Source organism: Carlito syrichta, unplaced genomic scaffold (genome assembly GCF_000164805.1).
Source record: "Carlito syrichta isolate Samal-C Ts95f unplaced genomic scaffold, Tarsius_syrichta-2.0.1 Scaffold315331, whole genome shotgun sequence".
Taxonomy (NCBI): Eukaryota; Metazoa; Chordata; class Mammalia; order Primates; family Tarsiidae; genus Carlito; species Carlito syrichta.
In genome coordinates this window covers 442,277-449,751 of record NW_007259427.1, presented here as the reverse complement: position 1 = coordinate 449,751, position 7,475 = coordinate 442,277, and the positions used below count along the sequence as shown (strand labels likewise).

Sequence of the window (7,475 nt, the reverse complement as noted above, 5' to 3'; positions counted from 1 at the left end):
GTCCTCTGCCGCGGGAACTCGCCCCGGGACTCCGCCCGCGGCCCCTTCCGGCGCCCTGCCCGGGGCCGAAGGGATGGGGCAGAGCCCGGAGCGACTCTCCCCTGCTGCAGGGGTGCGGGAGCGCCCGGGGCAAGAGCGTCTCCCTGGCTTTTCCCAAGGAAAACCCCTGTCCGTTGGGAAAAAGCCGTGGCGCTCCGCTTCTGCGACCCGGGAAGAGCCGGGGAGAGGCACAGAAGCTGCAGCACCCGCTGCGGCCCCCGGGGCCTGGCCACCGGCTCACCGGCCCCACTGAAGGCAGTCTCTCCCGGCATTTTCTTGCCAGGGAGGGTCTGCTGATTTTATAAAAAAGAAAGAAAAGAAAGAGAAGACGGCCCTCGGCTCGTGTGTCCCGGCAATACGCTAGCGTCCAAGCCCAGACGCCGGGGCACCAGCTGCTGCACCAGGTGAGTCCTGGTCGCCTGCTCCCTCGCTGTCACTCAGCCACTCACACGCCCACTGGCTCACCAGCACATGCACGAAATTTCCCTTCCACCCACTCACTCACACAGGGCCTCTCTTAGTCCGACTGGCTCAGCCACCCTCTTCCCGCCTCTCTCTCCCTCTCTCTCTCTTTTTTTTGCAATTACACTGTGGTACTCAGTTAACACAACAACAATTATTTCATATAAGCTGCATCAGAGATAACTGAAGATGAGAAAACTACCATCCCCATATATAACTAACTTGTGCTGTACACCAACAAGAACCTGCTCTAAATTTCCGTGCCAATTTACAACCCTCCTTACTGTACCAGGCAAGGTTTGTGGCTGTTGAAGATACCACCAGACAGGACTATCTAAAGACACGTTTGGTGGTGTGTTAACTATTCAAAAAAAAAAAAAAAAGACACGGTGCGGTTTAAAAACATCTTACACAGGCTTGCATTGCAATTGTTTTCTTTTTCTTTTTTTTTTGAGTTGGAGTCTCACTCTGTCACCCAGACTGGAGTGCAGTGGCACGTGTCCGGCCACCACAGCCTCCACCTGCTGGGCTCCGGGGATCTTTCCGCCTCAGGCTTCCAAGTAGCCGGAACTACAGGCGTGCGCCACCACGCCTGGCTGACTTTTTATTTATTATAGTGACGAGGTCTCACCAAGTTGCCCAGGTGGATCTTGAACCTGTGGGCTCAGGCCACTCCCTCGCCTCAGCCTCCCAGAGTGCTGGGATTACAGTCTGAGCCACCGAGTCCAGCCTCAATTTTTTTCTTTAAAGGAAGTGAGCTGTGTACAGGGGGGTTAAATTCTTTATAGACAAGAAAAAAAAAATACTGTGCTAGAACCAACTTATCCGTCATCATCTTCTTCATCTTCCTCCTCTTCCTTCTTTTTCTTGCTCTTTTCCACCTTGATGTCTCCCTTTTTCACTGCACCGGGCTTGTATTTAGCTCAGTAAGCAGCAATATCCTTGTCGTATTTCTTCTTCAGCTTCGTGGCCTTCTTCTCGTAATGCTGCTTGTCATCCACAGCGGTGTCATTCCACATCTCTCCCAGCTTCTTGGCGATATCACCAGTGAATAGGCCAGGATGCTCTCCTTTGATTTGGGGGCGATACTTAGAACAGAATAAGAAGGCCAAGGGAGGCCTCCTGGGGGCATTGGGATCCTTGAACTTCTTTTTTGTTTCCCCTTTAGGAGGGATACAGAGTTTCATTTCTCTTTCATAACGGACCTTGTCCACCTTTGCCGTGTCTTCAGATTTTCCCTTCTCTTTAGCAGACATGGTCTTCCACCTCTCTGAGCACTTCTTAGAAAACTGAGAAGTTGACAAAAGCATCCAGGTGCTTTTTCTTGTGCTCCTCCCGGCAAATTTGCACAAAGAATGCGTATGATGACATTTTTCCTCTCAGCTTCTTGGGACCTCCTTTACCCATGTTGAGTTATTTTTCCTCTGCGCGGCACAGAGTTGCCCAGTGCCTGTCTGGCTCTTGCTTGCCCTGGCACTGTCTCTATGGAGCTCAATGTACGGCAGTGCCTGTGAGAGCGGGAGCCAGACGCAGCCTCCTCATTCTTTCCACTCTGTGATATTCAAGGATTTTTTCTTTTGTGCCTGCTTTGTGTAGGCGAATTACTGTGTCTACAGGTTGGTCTTCTCATTGATGTCTTGCGGGGGTCCTCTGTATCTCTTGTATTTGGATGGTCACATCTCTGATGAGATGGGGAAAGTTTTCCTGGATAACCTCCTGCAATACTTGCTGCAAGGTGTTCTTCATTTCCCTTTCTTCTTCTGGGATACCAATCCGGGGTATGTTCGGCCTCTTGATAGAATCACACATCTCTTGGAGGCTTTGTTCTTTCTGAGTTTTCTTTCTGTGTTTTTTACAGACCAGATTAATTGCATGTTTTGGTCTTCAAGTTCTGAGATTATTTCTTCTGCTTGATTAATTCTTTTCATGCTTGTCATCTTGTTATTTATTTCCTGGATGAAATTTTTTATGGCCCAAATCTCTGTTACAAGTTCTTTCAGTGTTACATCTCGTCTTTCTTGAGTCATATTCACCCTTTCCATCCATTCCCTAATACCTGTTGTATTCTGGGGCCAGTTGTTGGTGACTTCCATTGTAGGACTCTGAGATTTGATTTTTCAGGTGTTTTCTCTGGGAATCACCTATGTTCTTCTGTTGACTTTTTTTCCTCATTTGTGACAGATCCCTTCCTTTTCTCTTTAGTTCCATTGTTTAGTGTCTCAGCCCTCTGTTCTTCCCTGATCAGGGCTCTGAATTTTCTATTTTGAAACAGGGCTGTGAGTGGGAAGCTTTGCTGTCTCTTGTAGTTTTGAGAGCTGACTAAGGTGGAGGATGAGGAGCTAGGATTCAGAAACTACTTGCAAATCATGATGTTCACTGCTTGTGGTACGGGTTCCCTAAGACCCACTCCCCACCACCACTCTATATGACGATGCAGTGGGTATGTGTGTGTAGCCCCAAGTCAGATACAGTGACAGCAATGAGGATAACAGAAAAAAGTAGAATGAGATAAGACGGTCAAAAATTTAAAAATAATTTTAAAAACATAGAACAACAAGAGCAGAAACCAAAGCAAAACACATACACACACCCCCCCCAAAACAAACTGGAATAATAACAAACCAAAACAAAGCAAAAAAACAGGAAAACCAAACACACACACACAGACACCCAACCCAAAATGAAAGGAGATGAAAAAGAGAAAAAGAAAAGGAAAAAAAAAAAAATTCAAATGGAACGCTCTCACATGTATTCACACCCAGAAAGAGAAGAACAGGAAAGCAAAAATAAACCCCCCAAAATACCCTGAAAGATTAACACTCAATCCTTCACGCACACACATACAACAAAACACAAAAGAAGAATGAAAAAAGAAAAAAAGGGTGGGGGGAGGCGGATCCAACTCTCACATACACATTCATGTACAAAGGAAAAATATTTTTTAAAAAATAAACAAAAAACCTTGCCTTTTGGTGGCAGATTCTGTAGTCGTTCCTCTCAGCTGCCCCTCTGCTGTCTCCTGCAGAGCTATGACCTCATTCACCATCTCCCCAGTGTCTGGCCCAGGGAAGAGGAAGGGGCAGTGGAGCTGAGTGGGCTTCAGTCCTCCCCTCCCATGCTCGTGTGGTCAGGTGGATCCCTTCCAGTGGGGAGGTGTGGGATTGTCTCTTCCCCGGGTACTGGTGGGGGGGGTGGCCCAGCCAGGCTTATCCTGGAGCAGAGTCCTAATGCTGCTGATGTCCAGGCTCTGCTGGGTTCCTCCCTCTCAGTTGTGCCCCAGCCATGTGGGTCTTTGGCTCAGAGGATTGCTGGGGAGGCAGGGGTTGGGTAATCCCTGGACTCACCACTGATCTCCTTGGAGGACTTCCTTGTCCTTTTCTGGCCACACCCTTTGTCCCACAACTGAATCAGGGTAGGGAGTGAGGCTCCTGAGACTCAACACTCGTGTCCCTCTGGAGTTTGTGCTTTCTGGAGAGTCCCTCTGGCTCACGATCAACCCCTGCATAGTTAATCTGCTACGGAGATTGGGTTGGATCTGTTGCTCCATGGTGAACAAGTCAAGCACTGTTTTGCCCAGTTTTCAAGATGGTGGCAGGGTGCCTCTTTCATCTTCTATAGTGGGGCTCTGCCTCTGGGCTCCCTCACTGGGCTGCCTCTGCAGCCCTTGCTGTCAGTGTCTGGCCGGGTACTGCAGTGACGAGGCAGTGTCTGGAGCCGGCAGTCTCTCCCAGAAGTTTCTTCCCGGGAAAGGCTTTGTTGATTTTTTTTAAATGGTGCTCTGTTTCAGCACCTTGGGAAGCACTAGGGACCAAGCAGAGCAGCTGCGATACCAGCTGCTTAACCAGGAGAGCCCTGGTCACTTGCTCCCAAGTCCCTACTCAGTCAGCCACTCACATGTCCACTTACTGACATATGCAAAATTTTCCATATAGTCTCTCACCCTGGGACTTGCTTAGTCTAAACCAGCTCAGCTGCCATCTTCCCAAGAATCCCATAACTTATTTTGTTGTTCAGATTTAGCTACTAGGTGCCTCTTAAAGTTGGCTTTCTTCTCTTGGCATGCTCTCATAATTATTTGATTATTTGCTTACTTTCCAGCGCCACTACTTTGTCCACAAACTATTACCACTTGTTGCCCTTATCCAGCTTGAGTTTCATGATCTGTCATTAAAATCATGAACTAATCAAGACTTTACTCCTTTGCCCTTTCTTATTCTATAACATTTATCACAAAGTCTCACTCTGAGTTCAAATGTCTGTCTTTTTTATACTAGCACCCAAGCAACTCATGTTTTAAGAGGAAAAAGTATACCAATTTTTGGTTGCTGACTTGACTTTAAATTTATAATCATACACCTCAAGTGGGCACTTAATACGGCCAAGCAGGCCAAATTTTTCTAGAGTTATTTCTTTACTTTTTCAAAATGATTGTTTCATAGCTTCTCTTCCAGCTTGAAACTTCTTTCACACACCTCTCTTATCTTCCCTCCCACACGCTATTCTCATTTTAAGACATTTTCTCATATTTTATCGGAAAAATGAAAGAACTAAGACAAGAGGTATTTCTTTTTACCACTATCAATATTTTTCTCTCTACTTATATTCCTTCTTACAAAGGAAAAACTGATCTGGCCCTGTCAAAGCCCAGTCTTTGAACCTGTACGCTAGGTCTCATCCCTTGTCTTCAAAAAGGCTTCAATCTTTCACTCCTTTCTCCTGCTTTATCAGTCTCTACCGTTCAATTAGATCATTCTTATCAGCATCAAATATGCTCAACCGTTTCTCATTTAAAGAAGAAACCCACAAAAATCTCTTCAAACTATATTCCCATCAACAAGTATGCATCTCCTTTTCTTAAAGACAAAACTTTTCAAAAGAGCTGTGATGTGCTTACGACTTCACTAAAACTGTTGTGTAAGGTCATAAAGAGCTCCAACCTATTCACCTGAAACAACAAATAATGGAAAAAATATATGAAATAACTGTTTTCAAAATACTGGACATCAAGCAACAAATGACAGTAATCCCTGAGAGACGGGAAACAAGAAGAGTCCTACTCTTGCCCCAGCTTACTACCTAGAAAGATTTCCAGGCCATGGTGCAAAGAGGAGAAACACAGGCAGAGCCCCCTGTGTTAAGTAGACGAATCTGAAAGTCCAGAGAGAACAAATCAGATAAAGTCCATGGGAGAAAATACTGTATCTGAGAAGAGACAGCAACACAGAGAACCCTGTATATCTGCAGGGCCCTACCTTGATTATCCAGTAGAGTACTTTTTAGTGCATGCATGAGGAAACTACATGAGTCCAGGGAAGGAATCACCCAAAAGCATTAGAGGTAACTGTGTCTAGGGACTCACAAGGTTGGGAGTAGTGTCTCTTCCCACCAGCAAGACTGAAAAATCACAGGATTCACAGGGCATCGGGTAGACTACCCAAAAAAGCCTTACCTCCATAATGGAGAAGAGCCCAGAGAGGGAGTGGTTCTGGACTGAGCGTTGTATACTCAGTTAAAATTCCCTTAAAAATGAAGGCAAAACTTTTTGGCAATGAGTTTGCCCCCAGGACACACAGGTGCCATGAAAACCACCCCTAAAAGCCAAAATGGGAGATGAAAAGACCCTAAAGCAACTGCTTGTGATCCAGTCATCACTGGACGTGAAGGTTCGGGCAGGTCCACCACTGCTGACCATCTGATCTACAAATGTGGTGGAATCAACAAAAGACCACTGAAACATTTTGGAAGGAAGCTGTTGAGATGGGAAAGGGCTCCTACAAGTATGCCTGGGTCTTGGATAAACCGAAAGCAGAGTGTGAACATGGTATCACCACTGATATCTCCCTGCGAAAATTTGAGACAGGCATGTGCTATGTATCATTGATGCTCCAGGACACAGAGACTTTATCGAAAACATAGTTACAGGCACATCTCAGGCTGACCTAGCTGTCCTTATTGTTACTGCTGGTGCTGGTGAATTTGAAGCTGCTATCTCCAAGAATGGGCAGACTCATGAGCCTGCCCTTCTGGTTTACATAGTGGGTGTAAAACGACTAATTGCTAATAGATTCCACTGTGCCACCCTACAGGCAGAAAAGATATGAGGAAATCGTTAAGGAAGTCAGCACTTCCTTGGTTCAAGGAATGGAAAGTCACTGAAGATGGTACATCCTACCGCCAGTTTGTCCAACTGATCAACCTCTCTAGGACGTCTACAAAATTGGTTGTATTGATACTGCTTCTGTGGACTGAGTGGAGACTGGTGTTCTCAAACCCAGCACGGTGGTTGGTCACCTTTGCTCTAGTCAATGTTACAAATGAAGAAAAGTCTGTTGAAATACACCATAAAGCTGGGGACAATGTAGGTCTTAGTGTCAAGAATGTGTCTGTCAAAGATGTTCGTCATAGCAACATTGCTGGTGACAGAAAATGACCCACCGGTGGAAGCAGCTGGCTTTTCTGCTCAGGTGATTATCCTGAACCATACAGGCCAAATCAGTGCTGGCTATCCCTCTGCACTGGATTATCACAGAGCTCACATTGCTTGCAAGTTTGCTAAGATGAAAGAAAAGATTGATCACCATTCTAGTAAGAATCTGGAAGATGGCCCTAAATTCTTGAAGTCTGGTGACACTGCTATCGTTAGTGTGGCTCCTGTTAAGCCCGTATGTGTGGAGAGCTTCTCAATCTTCCTCTGGGTCATTTTGTTATTATGATATGAGACAGTTGCTGTGGGTATCAGCAGAGCAGTGGACAAGATGACCTTGCTGGAGCTGGCAAGATCATCAAGCCTGCCCAGAAAGCTTGGAAGGCTAAATGAATATTATCTCTAATATCTGCCATCCCAGTCTTTTTTATTTTTATTTTTTTTTGAGTTGAGTCTCACTCGGTCGCCCAGACTGGAGTGCAGCGGCCGCTCGCAGCCTCGCCTGCTGGGCTCCAGCGATCCTTCCACCTCAGCCTTCCGAGTAGCCGGA

General features: G+C 46.1%; 2 pseudogenes; one reads left to right on the top strand and one right to left on the bottom strand.

The window, feature by feature from the left end:
• Window positions 1–1,322: 1,322 nt before the first annotated feature.
• Window positions 1,323–1,908, bottom strand: LOC103275132 (annotated as a pseudogene).
• Window positions 1,909–5,957: 4,049 nt separating this feature from the next.
• On the top strand, window positions 5,958–7,318 carry LOC103275131 (annotated as a pseudogene).
• Window positions 7,319–7,475: the final 157 nt, after the last annotated feature.